This window comes from Stigmatopora nigra, chromosome 7, assembly GCF_051989575.1.
Source record: "Stigmatopora nigra isolate UIUO_SnigA chromosome 7, RoL_Snig_1.1, whole genome shotgun sequence".
In the NCBI taxonomy this organism is placed as follows: domain Eukaryota; kingdom Metazoa; phylum Chordata; class Actinopteri; order Syngnathiformes; family Syngnathidae; genus Stigmatopora; species Stigmatopora nigra.
The window spans coordinates 7,195,668-7,215,701 of NC_135514.1; the positions used below are offsets into that span (position 1 = coordinate 7,195,668).

A 20,034-nucleotide genomic window follows, 5' to 3' on the forward strand; every position below is an offset into this window, starting at 1 on the left:
ATAATCAATGAAATGGAGAGTATCCACATAGCCATATTTTCTATATTAAATATTCCCAGAATGATGTGTGCTGGGGTAAATATGGACACGGACACACATGAGAAGGAATCCACTTTTACTTTAAAACACCCACCTTCAGCCCCAGTCACAAACCACCAACCCCCTTATTATATACTTCCAACTGAATGGTGGCAGGAGAATACCAGTATTTGCTCAGTGGAACATAGTGAAAGCTTGCCTCAACAGGCAACTTAAAGGTCAGATTTATTTTCCACATGCATGTATTTTTTTTATTTGTTCTGCTGATAGCTTAGATTGCTTCTGCTGCTCCATATGTGCGTCATGGAAGAGCTGTTTACACAATGTATAGTTTGCTGAAAAACCTACTGCAATCAGTACAAGTGCTCCTAAAGTTCACATTGCTGTATACATACGTATATACAGCAAGAATATGGGAATATATACGTCTACATTTACATGTACATGCACATGCACACATATACATACATATGCATATACATACATACATATACACACATATACATACATACATATACACACATATACATACATAAACACACACATACATACACACATACATATATATACACAAACATATACATACACACAGACACACACATATACATATATATATATATATATATATATATATATATATATATATATATATATATATATATATATATATATATATATATATATATATATATATATATATATATATATATATATATATATATATATATATATATATATATATATATATATATATATATATATATATATATATATATATATATACACACAAACATATACATACATACACACCTACATATACATATATACATAATATATATACACACATGTATATATATATATATATATATATATATATATATATATATATATATATATATATATATATATATATATATATATATATATATATATATATATATATATATATATATATATATATATATATATATATATATATATATATATATATATATATATATATATATATATATATATATATATATATATATATATATATATATATATATATATATATATATATATACATACATGCATATATACACACAAAAACAAACATGTATATATAATGAGATAGGGGAGATAAAATTATTTAGAAGTGTGAGAAAGTGTGGTAGAAGGGGGAGGATGGGAGGTACAGTATGGGGAAGAGTGGGGCGAGGCAAGAGGGCTGTGCAGCTCAGTTCACACGAACAGCATTGTCAGCAAGATTGGTGCCAGATGATGAAGGGAGGATGAGGAAGAAAAGGAGAGGGAGAGAGCCTGAGCTGAGGGATGGACAGAGGAACCGAAGATGAATGGCGAGTTGAAAAACGCTGGAGGGAGAAGAGAGACTACAGTAAAGGGGGCAAAAAGAATTAATGTCAGGTGGTTGGACAGGCAGAGGGTGAGATGAAGGGGACATGAACGAGTAAGGTAATGGAGCGAAAGAGAAAAGAATGGAAGAAGGAGGCAGAACGATACTGTAAAATGGACTGTGGAGTGATGAATAGAAGGCAAGAGAGGGAGCTGCAGCAGGAAGTATGGCAGGGCAGATGAGAGGTTGAAAGGCTGACAGGAGGAGTTGTTTTTGCAAACAGACAGGAAGTCTTATGACTAAGAGCAGCGTCATAGGAAAAGCAAAAAAGCCCAATTAATTAAGGGTAGAGCAAGACAATACGTGGAAGCGGAAAGTGGATCTCCAGGAGCTAAAAACAGATCCCCGTGGACATCCTTGTGATGGAAAGGGCGGAGGGAAAGGGTAAAAGGAATTAGGTTTGACCTACTCTTTAAAAGTAAAAAGTAAAAACAACATCTAGTATTGAGATTTCCTTTCTCCAATGACAACCATCCATTAATTTCATAATCATAAGGCCCTTGACTGGTCGCCAGTTAGTCGTAGACAACCCGCCACACTCAATAATACCACCACCAAAGAAAAATCTGGTTCTTGATAAAGACAGAAAGGAAGAGTGAGGGAGAGAGCAAGAGAGACGCTGCAACTGCAATATTTTACCCACAATAGCATTTCCTCATGTTCAAACAATAAATAATTCCACATAAAGCAAAAATTAAAATGGGGTTTACATTTTCCAATTCTGCAAAGTTAGGTTAAGTCTATTCTGACACCCAGTTGAGAGAAATCCTCATTGCCTCATGTAAAATGCAATCTACACCCAGAGGAGCATTTTGAGTGCCTGCCGTTCCTTCAATGGTGGTGAATAAATAAACACATCCAATTTTGCAGGCGCTGAAAACAGAACAGACTATGTGTCCTGAGCTGTAGAGTATTACCTCCACATTCTGAGCCCAGGCATTAACCACATCCATCTGACCCAGTGATCTGATTGAAGTCACAGCTTCTGTTGCCTGCTACTGTGCAACTGCACAGTGTATCAGACAAGCTAAATCTGTAGACAAGGTCAACATGTTTTCTTTTTTCACTCTCCTGAACAATCTGGCTTTCAGGCAATGTCAGGAGGAGCTTTACCAGCCACCCACAATGTAGAAATGACAAATGCAATCCACTCAAAAAATGAAAAAAACAAAGACCTAAAAGTTGGTCAAAGTCTGACAGCACAAATAGACTCTAAATCCTTTTACTGCAACACGTTCTTCAAAACACTGCCTCAGTGATGGATTCTGAGCAGGGACATGAACTTTGTGCATTTGATGCTCCAAACTTTTTTTTAGCTAACTTTGGTCCGTATTGAATGTACAAGCCCAAATATTACATCATTAAAACCCCTAACCACTCGGCCAACGGGTCACGGAAATATCAAAATTATGCCCAAAATAGGATGCAGGATGAGCTGGCCAAAACTTCTGGTATCATAATTTTCAAACTTTCAGTCACTTGCAAAAGCAAACAAATGAATAGGTGAAAGAAAATCATGTTTTTGTAGAGACTTCTTTTAAAAATCTAATAAAATCTAACACTAAGAAAAGATTTTTCATCTTGAACGGCACTTAAAAATTGTGGCAATTGACGCAGAACTTAATTTTCACTGACTGTCCTTGTGCCTTATACATTACATGACTCAAAGAAACATATTGCTGCATTGAACACAGCACTCAAGCAAGCCATTAATGAACAACATTTCTGCCAGTAATGGTGCTAAAAAAAAAAGAAAAAAACAGATCAACAGACCAGTAAGAACAGTAACTTCAGATAGCCACGACAACAGAAATAGAACATGTAGAGAACAAAAATGCTTCCTGACGGATAAACAACGAACTAAGACATCTAAAAACCACTGTCCTCTGCTCTCAATATAGGGTGTTCTAAAAACACGTACACTAGATGTAAAAATAGTTTTCAATGACAATGTAAAAGTATACATGTTTACAAGTGTTTTTTTAAAGTTTTGCTTAGTTTTGACATAGTTCCAAAAATACGGTAGGTAAATTGAGCAAAATTAACTAATTTACCGCCAGTGACAGTGATATAAGTCTAATTAATTTGAACTGGGACTGTGATCATTCACTTTGAATCTCTACTATTTTAAAAATATTGATGTCCATCACATCAATGAGACCCAATTAGTATTTAATAGGGAATTACCAGCATGGTGGTCAGTGGCTGCTTCACAAATCCGTGTTTAAGGATTTGGATTATGGAGTTTGGGTTCCTTTCACTTTCTCCACATTCAAAAAAATATCCTTCTTTGGGAAATTGCTACGAGTGTGTTTGTGAGTCTTAATTGTCTTTCACATTCAATGTGTCGGGCTGGTGACAAGTCTAGGCTGCCTATATGCCCAAAGCAAACTGTTATGGTTTCCATTTCACCCACGAACTAAATTATATAGAAAACAGAAGGATGGATGAATGGAATTTACAACAAAAAGATAAATAACGGGACAATATGTAGCTGCTTGATGAATAAAAATCGTGCAAATTCAACAGCAAGGACGACTTGCATTGGACAGGCTTGGAAAACCAGTTTAAAAATATTAGCATAACCGGCATTTTTTCTTCGTTCCCATTGTGTCTCACTGTACATGTTGGCAGCATCATAGAGATCAGGGTGGCATATGCGTGTGTATAAGCGCCTGTATCTGTGTGTGAGACTGATAGAGGGGCTTGAGGCAACCAGCTGTGGTGTCCAGATTGGGGAGGGATTATTCGTCCAAATCTTTGCCATTTACCTCGGATGCCTAACGAGCTCCAACACAGTCATGTTAAATGTGACTTTTATTTTATTGTTGATAACAAAAACAATCATGAAATCTAATTACGGCATGTTGATGATGCATTATACAGATCTGTGTCAAGGTAAAATCCAACAAGGGAATTACATGGAGAAAAATGGGAGGTATACTCTTGTCAACATCATTAGTCGGGTGGACATTTTGACTAATCATTACAGTAGATAACGGGATAGATTTCATGGCCTAGTGCTAATTTGTCTGAAGCAACCGCACAAAAAAGAAGACTGATGAAGAATATAACTTATCTGCTGCTGGCAAAACTAATCAGAGAAGAGGCGAAGAATAAGTAAAAGTTTATATAAAGGCCACTTTTTCCTGGCAAGAAGAACTCCTCATCTGCCAGACTCATGGGTAATGTCAAGAGGTCGGAGGCTGAACAGGATCACTGAAACAATATTATTAGGCCAGAGAGGGAAAAAGAGGCAGGGTCAGATAATAAGACTCAATCTGGCTGAGTGAAAATGCCTGTGAGGGAAAGTGCTGACACCTGCTTTGCTCCCGCTCATCCAATTGCCATGCAACGCAAACTCTGCGCTACTGATATTCATGCCGAGCTGTCCGTCCACGGCCCACAAACTTTAACGGCTTCCTCCTCCTCTCTCGTGCCCCTCGTATATCAGCCCTCGCTGGTGATGGGAGAGCCAAGCGAAGAACTTACAGGAGAATAGAAGAGGAGTGGAGGGTACAGGACTGAAATCTGAGGTCAGATAAGACCATTCCTGCACGCACTCATCTGTGTCTTCATTTATGCACAGCCAGCTCTTCCGCTTGATGTATACACACACGCAATAAGTAAAATTATGGCATGCCCATGGAAAAAGAAAAAGATAGAACATTGGACACCCATGCTTCCTCGAACAGAGCTTCAATATAAAAAGGCATCCCAGGCAGTAATGTGAGCGATGTTTTTGGCGCTCACAAGGGTCAATCCCTCAGTTTGAGCTGTTGCCAGCAAAATAAAGGGATTATTGGATAACACTAAGGATGGACCAAAGAAAACTGGTAAAAAATAAAATTTGATAGATTATTTTCAAATTGTTTTTAAACATGTTATGCATGGTATGGTACTGGTGTGTATCACCAATTTCAAGACAATATGATACAATTTAGTTATCTTCCAATTTATAGTGCGTACAATGCATTGAAATAATATAATTGCCATCAACCATATAATAAAGACACAGTTGAATTCTGTTCTCAGGAGTTTTTTTTCTATTAGTACCAGAGTAAATCAGGTAATGAAGTTCTCAGATTAGGTTCATAGTATAATGTGTGATTGCATCTACTGGAGGACTATTGTCACCTCAGCAATAGTCTAAGACTCTTTATAGTTGCAATAATGCCGGCAGTATCATTTTATCTCTTACAAAGCAGGCTTTCAATTCTGTGCAATGAATTGACTGACATCATTGCTTGCTGCTTCCAGTCTGATTGGTGTCGTCTTTAAAATCCATTGCAGTTCATTAAAATATTTCAAGTTGAAACAATAATGATCCAACTGCTCATTTCCTGATAAATCTATTTAACCCACAAGACTTTCATTCTGATGGCTTGGATAATGATACAGTATTACACACTGGTGAGGTGTATCTGTGTATGTGTGAGTACTGACAGTGTTAGCTTCTATTAACATGTTAATTAAAAAAGATCCATAATTTCTTCTTCTTTTTTTTAAATCATCAATCAACTACTGAAGGAAGGTGATAATGTTAGCTACTTCTGGAAAGAAGACGAGATATGACCCAAAATGGTTGACAGTCGGTGGAAGAACCTTGGCATCCCATAGTTCAATAGGGTCATATGCTTTACATGTACAATAACTTCATGTAGATTGTAAATATAGAGATGTAGATGAATGTATGCATTTTCAGCATCATGTGTCCTCAATAGGGTTGTGTGTGAGCTAGAATTTATGCCAGTTGTTGGTACTTAAGACCACACTGAACTGACCACCAGTCAGTATGTAGACAAAAATCCAATACCATTCACTTCACAGAATGTATATTTCTTACTCTTATAATTGTAAACTAATAAACTAGGCAACAAACAGAGGGAATGGCTGTTAAAAGTGAACCAAGCATTGACAATTTATGGCATTATTCCCAAATATGGTCTCACAGGGATAGATGAACACATACATACTTCTGTCAACTGATAGGCTGATGGCTTTGCAAGGGTAGAGTTTGCTATCATGCTTTTTTTTAATTTAATGTTTTTAAATCTACTTTAATTAACATATCAGAGGCCCAACCAGGGCAAAATCCCTTTTCTGCAAACTAATCTGCCCAGTTTGAAGTGATCAACCACAGAGCTGACAAAACCAAGCTTGCCAAGCCAAACACATGGATAATCCAGTTATACCTGCTTATATGGTGGACTGCTAAAAATCACTGGACTGATACTCGCGCTCAGATGAACAGAAAGTGTTTTGATAGACTTTTATGGCATTGCTCAAGCTCTAAACAGCAGTTTAGCCACATGCTGCTATCCGCCGTATGAGCGCATCCTCTACCTGGAACAAGATTAAATATCAAGCAAGTGCAAGTGCCTTCCTTTTATATATCCCCAGTGGCTTTCATCACTTAATTTTCACCTGTACAACTTGCTGCCCCTTGGGTGCCCCTGCTACCATCGCAACGCTTCATCTGTCACAAAATGATTTTCCTTCTTTCAACTTCATCCCTTATGAATATGTCAACTCTGTCTGTCTGAGTATTTTGATCTGAGGGTGTCACTGAAGTAATGACAGGGGGGGTAGTGCATTGCTCTCCTTGCACACCCCCCATGGACTATCAGTGAAAGTTGAGGGGGCCAACAGATGGAGGCTATTGTGCCCTCAAAATAAAAGGAGTTGAGGATTATAAAGAGAGTGTGCATGTGTTATGTGTGCAGGGCTGGAAGAAAATGGGGGAAAGGGTAGTTTAACACAAGATGTTTAAAGTCTGCTTGGTTAGTAGACTTCTGGAATGCCACCTCCTGCCGTTTTAATGAACTACCCCAAGTCAAAAGGCCCAATGGAACATGTTCTGTTTGCATAACAGTCACTGGTTCAACATCTATTGACCCTTGCCGCTCCCGCATAACTTGGAGTCCGTCTCCAGTGTGACCAGCTAAGAAAGTCTACTGAAATCAAGTTTTCAAAGGAGAAGAAAGTCATAAAGTTCAGGACAAAAAAAAAACTACATTTCAGAAAAATAAAACGACATTAATTCCATTTCTTTTCTCAAGCAGTAATAAATGTTGGGAGTAAAAGGTTTTATGGACTGAAAGCTTTTTCTTCACTACCCATAGATGGTATTACTAACTGAAAGACACACACAGAGACCATAGGCATTAATACACACAGCAGCATACACACACAAGGTCCCTATTGACAACAACCAGTTATTCAACATGCACATGTGCATTCAAAGGGATACTTGGGGCGTGGGTGACTTTGAAATATGAATGAAGGACTATTAAAATGTAATGCACTTAATGAAATACCGCTTGTCTTGTACCAGTGTTATTAGCTCAGCAGGTTCAATACATGGTGGTACAGTCGCTTGGTCGCTATGCTCTCAATTAAAAAGAGAAACTACGTTTTGACAAGGTTGAACTAATCATGTTTAAAAATCTTAGTTATTCTACATTTTATCAATACTCAGGAAAAAAATAGAATCCAACCTTCCACAAACCACCCAGTATGCATGCATTATGCACACATTAATGGAGTGAGAAAGCCCAATAGTGTGATGATAAGCTAATAGTAATGTCATTTTTACATGATTTTCCATGCTGGTATTCATAATGACTTATATTTTTATGTCAAAATTCAACATTGTGTGTCTAAATAATATGTGCTTCAAAGAAGGAAGCATAGAAGTCTTCTCTATTGTGAGATGGATCTATTTACCTGCAGCAGGCCTTTTAGGAAAACAAAGTAAAAAAAAAAACCTAAAAGGGCAATCAGAGCTGTTCTTTCTGTCTGACATTCATGAGTTTAGTCCTCTATTGGCAGTATTCATTATAACCCCTATTTAACTAAGTACAGGCCTAATGACATAAAAAAAGTGAGACAGGCTGTACACACCATAACAATCAACAGAAAAGACAAAAAGTACTAAGGGACTAAAGGAATTTTGTTGCCGCTGGTAGGGGTTTAACAACATTGCATAGGTAGAAACTCCACAGAACACAACAAACCAGGAAATATGCAAATTTTGGCCCAGTCACAAACATAAAAACATTAAAGTACATGAACTACATAGATGTGTAGAGTGCCACTGACTGACACTATTATGGAATCCAATTGATTAAAATCTTATGAATATGATGCTCATTCATAGTAATAGTGAGGCAATCCCTTGGCCATATGGCATATATTTGACACACTTACGATATGCCACAGATTTCAATTTACAAATTGAAATATGACAGCTTAAAGTGATTTAAAATGTGGCATTATCTGATGTCTAGTAATCCATAATAGTAAAATATGTAATGAACTACTATTCCGGCCTGCAATGAAGTAGGCTAAGTAGGTTATTTTCTCACGCTCGTACGAAAACTCCATTCTAGCTAGCTTTGTTATCATCGGAATTGTGGGTATGCTATTGAAAAAAAATTAAAGCTTTTTTTTTTCTTTCTTCAAGCTAAGTATGATAGTAAACAGGTCAATCAAGGCTAATAGTGTATTGTATATTTTGATGAAGCTTTTCTAATTCAACATAATGACAACAATCTTACCTAAAGACTCACATAGGACAAAAAGAATAAAATATGTACCACATTTTCATAATCTAATAAAAACCACAGATCCAAATGTATGACTAATAATGACTAGACTAGTTTAATTACACTTGTAAAGTTTATATAAAGAGCCCATTAATAATTTATAAAGGTCTTTTGTTTGATTCAAGGTTCAATTCACATTTCAAAGACAAAAATGACGTGGGTGCAGATACTTTTGCTAACCTTGTTTTCTAAATTTCTTGTGGTGAATTTTGGGACAAAACACATTCACCCAAGCGCAAAGACAGAACAAGACAGGGGTGAAGTGAAAGTAGAAGTAGAGAGCTGATTGGAGGGGACATAAGACGAAGGGAAAATGCAGAAAGACAAAGATAAGACATTGGTATACCTTCCATGGAGTAATGAAAGGAAAGCGGATATATATTATAGTATTTAAAATTTAGGTTGGCTATGTACAGAAGTAGCCAAGTTTGGGATTGAGTGAATCAACATAACCAAATTGAATTAATTGCACCATAGCCTGCCTAATGGACCTGTTTGGTTTGGAAAGAAAAGAGAGTAGAGAGAAGAAGAGTACCTGAGTGAATTCCGTTAATTGGTCACATACCTGTGCTTATTCACTTGACTCAATTGGGGATTCAAAGCACACCATTGTGGCAACAGGAGGTTCATGAGGGGGTACCGTTGCTCTTAAAGAACAGTGTTGTTTAGCTGATCTAGCAGATAATGTGCCAGCTCCTGTCGACGGTAGAAATTGTGCTTCCAGAGGAATATTCATTGCTCCATTTGGTCGTGAAAGCTGGAAAATTAAAGTGCCCAGGTTTATTACCATTCTGTCTTAATAAATAATGATCTTTCATGTGTAAAGTATGAAAAAAGGGTGAATCATGAACGTGTGGGAACAAACTGAAACTACGCAGTACTAAACACCCAGCAGTATTCCAGTTTGTTAGAAACTAGCCATAGCAGATTTTGTTACAAGTGGGAAAAAAAATCTCCTAAAGGGATCATTGAAATAAGCAAGTTCTGTAACTGTAGCATCAGGGAATAGAATTTTGTGCCTTTGAGATAAGCATAAAAAGATGATTTAATTCCACTATAAAGAGTCTTTTTTGAAGAGACATATGTTAGACATATGAAGCAAACAATCCAACCTAAACTTTATTGGCTATGGTCATGACCAATTTCTGATTTTTTTTCATTAGAGAATAAAACCGGTCAATATATAATTTTCTTTGAATAATGAATTTAGATTTAGGGTAAACCCCTTCTGTTGTGTTCCTTAGTAGGCACTTAAGAATGCAGTGTGTAACAAAGAAATATATTATTGAGTACATATAATAAGGCATCTAATAATTTAAAAAGCAACAGAAATATATATGCCTCAGCAACACGCTTATTTATTTATTGTATGAATTTAATCCAATTGAGAACCTATTGGGTCAAGGACATTCTCCAGAATAAAACCCTGCTAGGGAAAGGTACAATTATTTAGCAAGGCAGTGGTTCCTAGGTGTTGGTTTGCCATAATAAACAGACTTCAATAAGGTCTATGATTTTTTTTCCCCACATCAGACAGCATCTTGTTGTCTGCGTTTGTGTATTCATCAGCAACTTGACAGAACCTATTACACGAAAAAGGATCCTGCAGGTGGACAACATTTAGAGTGCAGAACCATCTGTTCAAGATGACATTGTGGCACACTTTGTTTTCATTTGTGGTTCAGGCACACAATCCGTTGTTCCATTCTACTCAGGTGAGGTTAACACTCAAGTTGGTAGGATGTACAAAAGGGAACAAAGAGAGCACCATCTGCATGAGTTTGAAATAAAGGGACGTTTGAGTGTGGGGTACATTTCACAAAGCGCAAAAAGGGCAAATTCTTTTGTTCCCCTCCCTTGGAGTAAAGTCTGGATAATAATTAACTAATGACATTAGCCCCTCACCAAATGGTAACCTGAATCTTCCCTGCAGTGAGCGTCACTGAAGTGTGGCTCTGTGGAAAACAATTTAGAGCGATAGGTTTCTTCGTGCTACTAGGAAAGAGGGGTTGAGAAAATAACAGTTGGAGAGCACATAAATGAACTGTGGAAGGAGGGGGAGATGAATGTGCTGTTTTGTGTAGGAGGCCAATGAGTCCACCAAGTCTTAGAATGCCATATGCTACCTTGAGGCAGGCATACTTCTTCGAAGGTGAAGGAGAAAAAGAGTGAGGCCAGAGTGACTAGCATCAACAGAACTGGTGTGATATATGCGTGGCCTTCAAATGTCTGTTATTGTGCCACATGGGTGTCCATGGGAGATGTTAGGAGGCAGGATATTCGTATGCAGTCGTCATTAGATAATGAACTTAGTGATGACCAAAGGGCAATGGCAGAAAGGAAAAACTGAAATTCTATGCGTGTGACATAGGAGGAAAGACAAAGAGGCACATTCACAAAAGAAAGAGTGGTACATAAGTGGTAAAAGATACAACTGATTATCCTTATTATGCCAACAATATGGTCTTATTGCCGTCAGGCAAATATAGGATTATTCACATCAATACTTAATCACCCTGGAAGCATGTTACGGCAGACATGCACTGACCCAATTCTTTAGTATTTTACTAATAATCATGTATACACCATAATCACAGAGTCACTATTTTCACAACTGGTCATGTGGGGGTTACAGACCCCAATTCTCTGGGTTAAGCCTTGTCATTTATTAATTTTCATTCACTTTCCTCGGGAGGAATAGAGCAATCTTGCCAGTCCCCTAACATGTTGGAAACAATGCCGTGGGACAGAATGGCGACCTCGGCTAAGGCCCAATGGGTCTTGTCAACTGTCTTTCTAGTTGAAATATGGATCTCACATGTAGGACGGCCATGTGAAAGCAGGGATCCAACAGAGTTCCTTCAGGCTTTGATGCTCATCACCACAAAAGCAGATGGCCCTGTTCTGGTCCTCAAACTTTTCGCGCCCCTCATCTTTTATCGAATCCTATCCCGCCTATTAGCCCCCTGCCTGTCATGGTCTGGCAGCCAGTGCTCAGCCCTCAGGGGGGCTTCTAGAGCTAAGGAATGAAGTCAACCTTCCCCATTGACACAGGTTTCACGGCAAAGCTTTGAATAGCAGTCAACCAAGTGAAAAGCCATGTTTTAGAGGACAAAATAGAAAAAGGCGCCTGCTGGATCAATACAGCTGGGCTTTATGGACCTGAAATGCTCTGCTCACCATGTGCTCAGTCAAAACAGTGAAAACCACAGGTGGCAAAGAATTTTCCTGACCAATGGTTCAAAAGTAACAAAAAGTTTTAACGGTAGAAATACCTACATAGAACTGTATACAAAATAGGATGAAAGGCAACATCCCACAGTGATGGTGCTCTATATACTGTCGAATCAACAGTTCACACACTTTATTTGTATCTTGCTATAAAAGCTTGAAGGATTAGTTACAACCACCCAACAACCAAACTATTTGCCCTCCTCACCCTAGCAATTGTTTAATCAGAAAGGAGTCAGCGTGCTACAGGGAGACACAACACAAACAGGTTTGAATAGCTATGTGCAGTAATCAAACAGTACCACCTGCACTCATCCAGCTCTCTTCTCAGCTTTTCTAAGACACAAACCCAGTAATTGTTAGTTCTAGAGCCACCGATGAATGTCTTAATTGATTACGTGGCAAGTAGCAATTCTGATCAATTTTGGTATAAAATCCTGACCTGAAAGATTGGATTTTCTATGAGGGTGCGGTATCCGTGTGAATTGGGTATAGTTTTATGCTCTACAGATTAAATGAGAGTATGAAAAGGCAGTTTCTCACATTGCACGGATTGATCATTGACATTGTGATGAATTGTAAACCATAGCAAAAGCAAAACGGTGTACATACAATATATCTAAAGAACTCAAAACAACTCTTGTTAAGTCACAAGACAAAGACAGGCTAAGCCACTTAAGCTTGATGCACTTTTTTGATGACTGACTTATTTTCACAGCCAATTACGGTTTTCCCACATTTTGGCTTTGCAGTCCTCTTGTTTTGGCAATTCACTCCTGTCTAAATAAATTATAAAAACAATTGGATGTTTTAATATATTGAAACTGTGTAAAGTACATTAAAATGGCGCTTGGTGAAATGAGTGAAAAGAAAACAAACAACCACGTGTTTATTCATTTTTTTCCCTGACTTTTCTTTTTCTTGCTATGCATCTTGCTTTGTTGTCAGAAGCACACAAAGAAGCGTGGATAGACCGAAAGAGGCACATTTGAAGAAAAAAAAACAGCAAAGCACTCACAACACACATTCGCATGCATATAAACCCAACCATATAAATATGTTTTACCATGAGACATAAATACCAATGGGAGATGTTATAAATACAGTAAAAAATACATAAAAATGTACATATAAAATAGCCCAACATGCACGCATGACTATGAAATGTAAATGATTAGGAATATTGTAACACGACATAAATACAGTCGTCCTGTAGGAAGAACACTACGGGAGATTGAAATAACCGAGTATCATGTTTGGATGTACAATTGATTTCACTTGTAAAATGTTGACATGTTTAAGACAATCAGTTCATGAATAACAGAGGGGTAGGATTTTATACTTTGTTTCCAGAAGACGCAGAAAACAATACCAACAACTTGAGTGGCGACTTGACAGGCTTTCAGCGTAGAAAAAATATGGTAATTGTTTTTCTTTTTACTGAATAATGAAAGCTTTTTTTGTTGATGTACCTGGACCAGAAAAACGGTAACAAAGCAGAGAATTTCCTTCAGTGACACCTCCATTAATTACCTCCTGTTTCTACCCTGCATGCATTTCTCCAACTGGAGAAACTGAGGCACAATGCAGACCCAATGAGGCGATTGGATGAGTCTAAAGCCCTGCAAGGAGTCACATCTTTTTTGTTTGCCTTTACTGAAGACAGACTCTCTTACACCCACATGCTCCACATGTACATTGGGTAGCTATGAACTTCTGACCCATGGTGCTGAAGTTCTTTGGAGAAGCAAGGTGTCCCAGTACTAGAACGATTCCCCGTTTCCCTTTAGTGTTTTTCCTTTAAAGAAAAAGACATCAACATGACAAGCTCTACTTTAAACGAGAAGGAGGGAGCACACTTTTCATCTTTGCTAAATTCACTCAAAATGCCCCATCATAACAACACAAACCCAAGAAGGCTAGTACATGTGCATGATGACCAGCGTGACTGTTTCAGGATCCACTCAGGGATGAAGCAGCATTGTTGGCAAGAAGAAAAATGGCAGCAAAAAGACAGATTACCAAATGGTAAGACAAAAATGTGCACAGCCTTCCTAATCAGCTAGATGCTGACTTGCAACTCTACTACTCTCATCTAGTCTTTTTGCAAGGTCACCCATGAGATGAAGTGAAACTAAGCATTGCACTGAAGTGTACTCTACTCTGAAGCTGCACAACTTTCCTTTTACATTCTCAGAATACAGAATAAACACATTAAAAAGTAGGAGTACCCTCACACCAGCCACATTTCCATATGTGTGTGTGTGTGGGGGTTAGGGGTTACATTTCAGGCAGACCATTGCACAAGTCCCTCTGATCCAACTCAAATTCGAGTAGCAAGACATTTGTTCCGACAGTCAAACAAGTCCTAAGTCTCGTTGTGTTATGTCCAATCGAGTAGATTTGAGTCACAAGGTTATGTCGAGTCAAAATGAGTCAGAAGTTTGTCAAGCCGGGTTAAGTCACAAATTCGTCGACAACAAGTCACAATTTCTTTGTGCCCTTTGAGGTGACAATAAAGAAAATCTTTAACTCCTTTGGAGTGTTCATGGCGTGACAATGATCGCCATCCAAATTTTAACCAGTAAAGCCAACATTTTATTTTTTCTCGGGCACAGTTAGGATGATACAGCAACACCACCCTCTGACTGTCAAGTGGGACAAGCAAGCCCATTCTCTTGTAATATAAAATAAAAAAAACTATCCTCAACCGTGTAATTTCATGAATCAACAAATGTGATTGTGAATTGTTGTCTGTATCCCTATGTACGCTATGGCTGACTCGCGACCAGTCTAGGATGTAGTCTGCCTTTCGCAAGAAGTCAGCTGTCAAGCAACCCCCGCAATCTTTGCCAGGATGCGTTTTCCGGATGATGAATGAATGAAAAACCAATGTGATCGAAACAGTACTTCTTACAACCAACAAATGAGTTTCTTTTTAGGTCCTGTCACTTCATAGCTCCAGTTAGCAAAGCAAAATTCGAAAGAAAGCAATAAGTGAAACAGGTCAGTCTTCAGTTGTGAGCAGAAGAGTGTGTGACAGAGGTATCCCTTTTATCTTTTGACCCATATTAACGGCAGAATGGAGAAGGTCATGAAAGACGTGCAACTTGAACACACTGATGCCGCCAGTTGAGCAGAAAATAGTACCATATTCACCATCTAAATAGCCGTTCATTGTGCATATGTTCTTGAAAAATGTATGCATGTGTAGACTATCAAAAGGGGTACAAAAAAAAACAACAATAAAAAAAACATGGACTACAATTAAGTTCACCCAAACATGGCATACACCTGCAAATGTGCTTTTGACAAACGGCAACCTTCTCTTCTCAATGGAGTTTAAAAGGGAAAACATTTATGTGACTACATACGTTATTACTGGTCACTATATGAACAAATGAATAATGCACAATTCGGAATTATAGACTCTCAAGAATCACTATTTTTGTTGCTACTGGAAACCATATGTCAGTATCCTTGGTAGCGTTCACAGTTATACAAGTGATAATGTGTTAACAATATTTAGCTGTCAAAATGTCTAGATTGAAAGTGAAAGACTTCAGCTTTTCTATTTGTGGAGCCAAGGAGTGTTATATACTCTAGCACTACGTTCTGGTGTGGGTGAGAAGAAAGCAATGTCAGAGACAACCCTATGTCGTTTCAGGTCAAAAGCAGCTTGTCTCCTATTGCCTTTGCCTTATGATTATTTTTTGTCTTCAAACGAAACCAATACATTATAGAAAAAACCTTTCCCTGGACTTCAACTACAAAAGAACGCTGAAAAAAAGGAAAAACACCAAGTAACAATACCGTAGGTGAACCGTCCAGACAACTTGGTGTCCACTATCTATTATACGCCATCCTATTTCTGACCCTATTGGAGTACAGAGAAGAGCATTCAACCAAAAAATCCCAAGTTGATAAAGAATGGGGGACTTACTTTCAAACTTCCAAATTACAATTAAATCTCCCTTAGCAGATGCAGCTATGTAAATGTTGCAGGCAGACATTCAGGCAAAAAAAATCAGTAAAGGCCCATTGGCCAATTAAAGAATTGGCAAAGTTGGACCTGTCATGCTCCTGACCAGAAGGTTGGCAGACAATACTCCAAAGTCAGCACTGTTTAAAGCAGAAAGCTATTAGTTGTGCATATATGCATGCAATAGAATTCTACTTCGATTATTCAAATGCATTTCAATGTATTAAATGCAAAATTCTCCAAATTAGGCTGTTCTGATGTGCCTACTGCTTATGCGTAATCAAGAGAAATAATTATTTCTACATTAGTGCAAAATCTACTTATTGAAGCACCATAGCATTGGTATTATTGTGTGTAGTTGTTGAGAGGCTGCCAGTACAATATGTCCTCAATATAAACGTGGAAAACTTCATGTTCAATTATGGAGAAGAAAGCCATTAGTGTGAATAAATACCAATCAGACAGCCTTCTGCATGAATGCATACCAAATACAAAAAAAATCCTTAATCACTTATTACCACTTTCTAAAGATTCAGAGAATATTTGAGAGGGTTTCTTTTTAAACAGATTTTCTGATTTCTTTACACTGAATAGGTTTGTATTCCATTTAAGCACTGGCCTAGGGGAAACATGACATAAGTATTCTTGTAACATCAAATCTTGAAAACATTCTTTTAAGTGAATGTCTTTCTTAAGGGAGAAGGTTATGGAATCATTTCATTTTTTTATTTGTATCAATCCCAAATAATTATGATTAAAATATGTATAGAGTTTTGGAAGAAAAACAACCATTATTGTTGTTTACGAGACCTACAGAATCTAAACAGATTGATAAATGTAATACTTCATATACAACCAAAATCAACAGTGATGGTAACATTGAGTTTTGTTTTGTCTTTTCAATCAGTAACGAAAATTAGAACTACCCCACCGAAATGTACTATGTGTTCCTGGTAGTATGCTTTCCAAACTTCGGAATAACCTTCTTTTGGGACACGCTCTCCTCCTTCTGCGGCCCCATTGAAGCCTGGGAGCGGGCACACATGGTTCCGGACCCTGGTACAATACACGAGGACAAGAGGGAACGAAGAAGCAAGAGGGGGCTCGAAGGCATAAAATTTCTTTTCTTCTCTGCCCTTGCCTCTTCTCTTTGAAGCGGAACGGAGGGTTGCCACGGCGATGAGGTTGGTCTGTCTTCCACAGTGTGGTGTGGGAAGAGAAGCAGCTTGCTGTGACATTTACTCAGGAGCGAAGGACCAGAAGCCACAGTTGAGAAAATACTTTTAAATGTACGCAGAGTGGAGAAAGAAGCAGCTGGCAACCAGTAAATGCCAAACACCTGCATCATCATCGGATTCCGTCAGACACTCAAAATTGACTTTCACGGCATTTCAAGCCTCCCGTTTTATTGGTTCTCATTTACACTTCACAATAATCCAGCACATATTTCCACCATGATCAGAATCCCTGGCAAAGTCGTGTCCATTACCAGACGTTGTCGCACACACAAAATGCACATACAAACAAACACATGCTGCACTAAGCTATGCCTGCTTTGCTGAGAAGCCAAACTGCAAAGATGCCAGAAAGCGGTGCCCTCCAAAAGTGGAAAACTTGGCGAGGGAAAGTTGTGAAACAAGGCCTTTGTTTCCTTTTGCTGCACAGGAAATGGCGGAACAACAGAACATTTCAACGAACAACGTTCTATCGCTTATTTACTGGTGCATATGTGAATGTGCAAGGATTTGTGCTTGTGTTTGCTCTAGCAATCTGGGAATAAATGAATTTCTTGCAGCTTCAAACTGAGTCATTGCAGAGGTTCTCCATAAGAACCATTTGAAGCTCTAACTAAGAAGCAAACAGCAAACTCTTTCAAACAATAAAAGTCATGGATGGAATGCACTTTCAATAAAAGCATTTTATCAAATGCACCCATAGTTGCTATTTACTTTGGGGAATCTCTTCACAAGAATACTAATGAGCAAATGAAATACAACAGGCTCTCTGTCACTCATGAATAGGCTTTGTATTGTTGAAGCCTAGTGCACCAGTTGAAGAGTTCACTTTTACCCTGCATCTCCGTTTCGAGAGTTTAATCAAGTAGTCGTAGTAGATCATGGACTGAATATACGGGAGGATTTATATAGAGTAGTTTTACAAACTGTTCTCTCCCAAAGTATTGGAATACTATGACCAAGTGGAGCGGTTTACTTGTTAGGTAATGACAGTGAAAAGATAAATATGAAACATTGTGTGTCATGCCTGTGTATCTTATGTATAAATTACAAACTAATAACACTTGAACTCAAAGTAGAATCATATGTTAAACTTAAGAAATGCAATTTAAATATTCTATTTCAAAACACAACCATCATGAAAACCTAAAAGATGACTTAAACCAAGAGAACTGGATTAAAGAAAACAAAAGCCCAAACAAATTACATAACGTGAAAATCTTATGACTACTAGTCAGGAAGTTCCCAATTGAAAGACTTGCAAATCCTTTGTGAGATAAATCAACAATACGTTCTTTCACCCACACTTTTTGGGATATTTTTTGCTACTCCTCTGCGTCACCCCTCCCCTGATGCCTGAGGCATTCTGTTAGACAGCTACAGCACGGGCAACTTATTTAATCTTGCAAGAATCTGTGTAAAAACACAAGTGTAAGGCACTCTTATTCAAGAAAGTTCTACACGCTGAAGCCTTTGTACCTTGCTCACTCAGAAGCTGAACTCCAAGGCCTCTTCTCAGTATCCACATAATCAGCCAGTGAGCATCTTGGCTTAAACCAAAAGAGAGAAAAAGAGCGATTTTGCTCCAAATTGCATTGATTCGTGCATTTTTCAGCATAAACAGCAATAATTTGCAATGATTGAAATGTGAATTTAGATGACATCCGATTCAAGGCCACTTCATGAGATACAAACTGAATAGAAGTGCATAGTATTCATTGGCAAAGATTCAACAGCTTTTGGAGAATGAGGAAAATCAACCGGAACAAACAAGAATTTCTCATTACAGTTCAAGTCAGAGTTTACCCTGCTTGCGTCTTTAGCACTCCCAGAGGAGCAACCATCTTTGCACCCCATTACTTCTATGCCACAAACGTAAAATACTATTTTCTTAGGCTCTGGACAGTCGTGGGCATTAAGAAATATTAGATTTTTCTGCCTGAGCATATTCTCTTATGCTATTCCTAATGGCCTACCTACAAGAGGCAAGAAGACAGGTACATAATTGCTGTTTGTGGAGAATTTGGTTCATCGGCTGGATAAATTATGTTTCCAACCTGTTTGTAAGAGAAAACTGTCAGTGATGAGTTTTTTTTTCAGTTCTGAATCACAATTCAGTTAATTCGTTGTCATGAGTTTGAGGCTTTCTTAGAATAGACACCAGGTATACTAGGAAAAAAATGGCATCTAAGGCACTGTGGCACAGATGTGTTTGTGGAAAAAATGACTGTTCTGTACACACTCCGGTGCAATAATTGAACATTAATGTGAATACATATACTGTGCAAATGTTGAGGAATCTGTGGTTGGAGCCTCTGGCCGCCCATTTGGGGCCCACGGGCCATACATTGGACACCATTGTTTCAGAATTCTAAGCACTGAATTGCTGGGAGTTTTGTGTTCATTGAAGAACGTTTCCTGTTTTTTTTAAGCCAGATAAATCAACAATGTTGGATTGATTCTATCATTTTAGTGTTTATAATTCAAAACAATTACAATTCTTATCTATTCTTATTTGGTGTATATGCAAGGATGTTAATG

The 20,034-nt window shown here is 37.9% G+C and overlaps 1 protein-coding gene across 2 annotated transcripts in view; it reads right to left on the minus strand.

Moving 5' to 3' along the window:
* Window positions 1–20,034, minus strand: part of st14 (ST14 transmembrane serine protease matriptase) — a 126,159-nt gene that overhangs the window by 17,561 nt on the left and 88,564 nt on the right. The window contains exon 22 of one of the 2 annotated variants that reach the window (XR_013326959.1): window positions 9,611–9,802. The exons of the other annotated variant lie outside the window; for it this stretch is intronic. The gene's annotated coding sequence lies outside the window, so the exon portion shown is untranslated. The remainder of the gene's footprint in view (window positions 1–9,610; window positions 9,803–20,034) is intronic. 2 annotated transcript variants of the gene reach the window in all.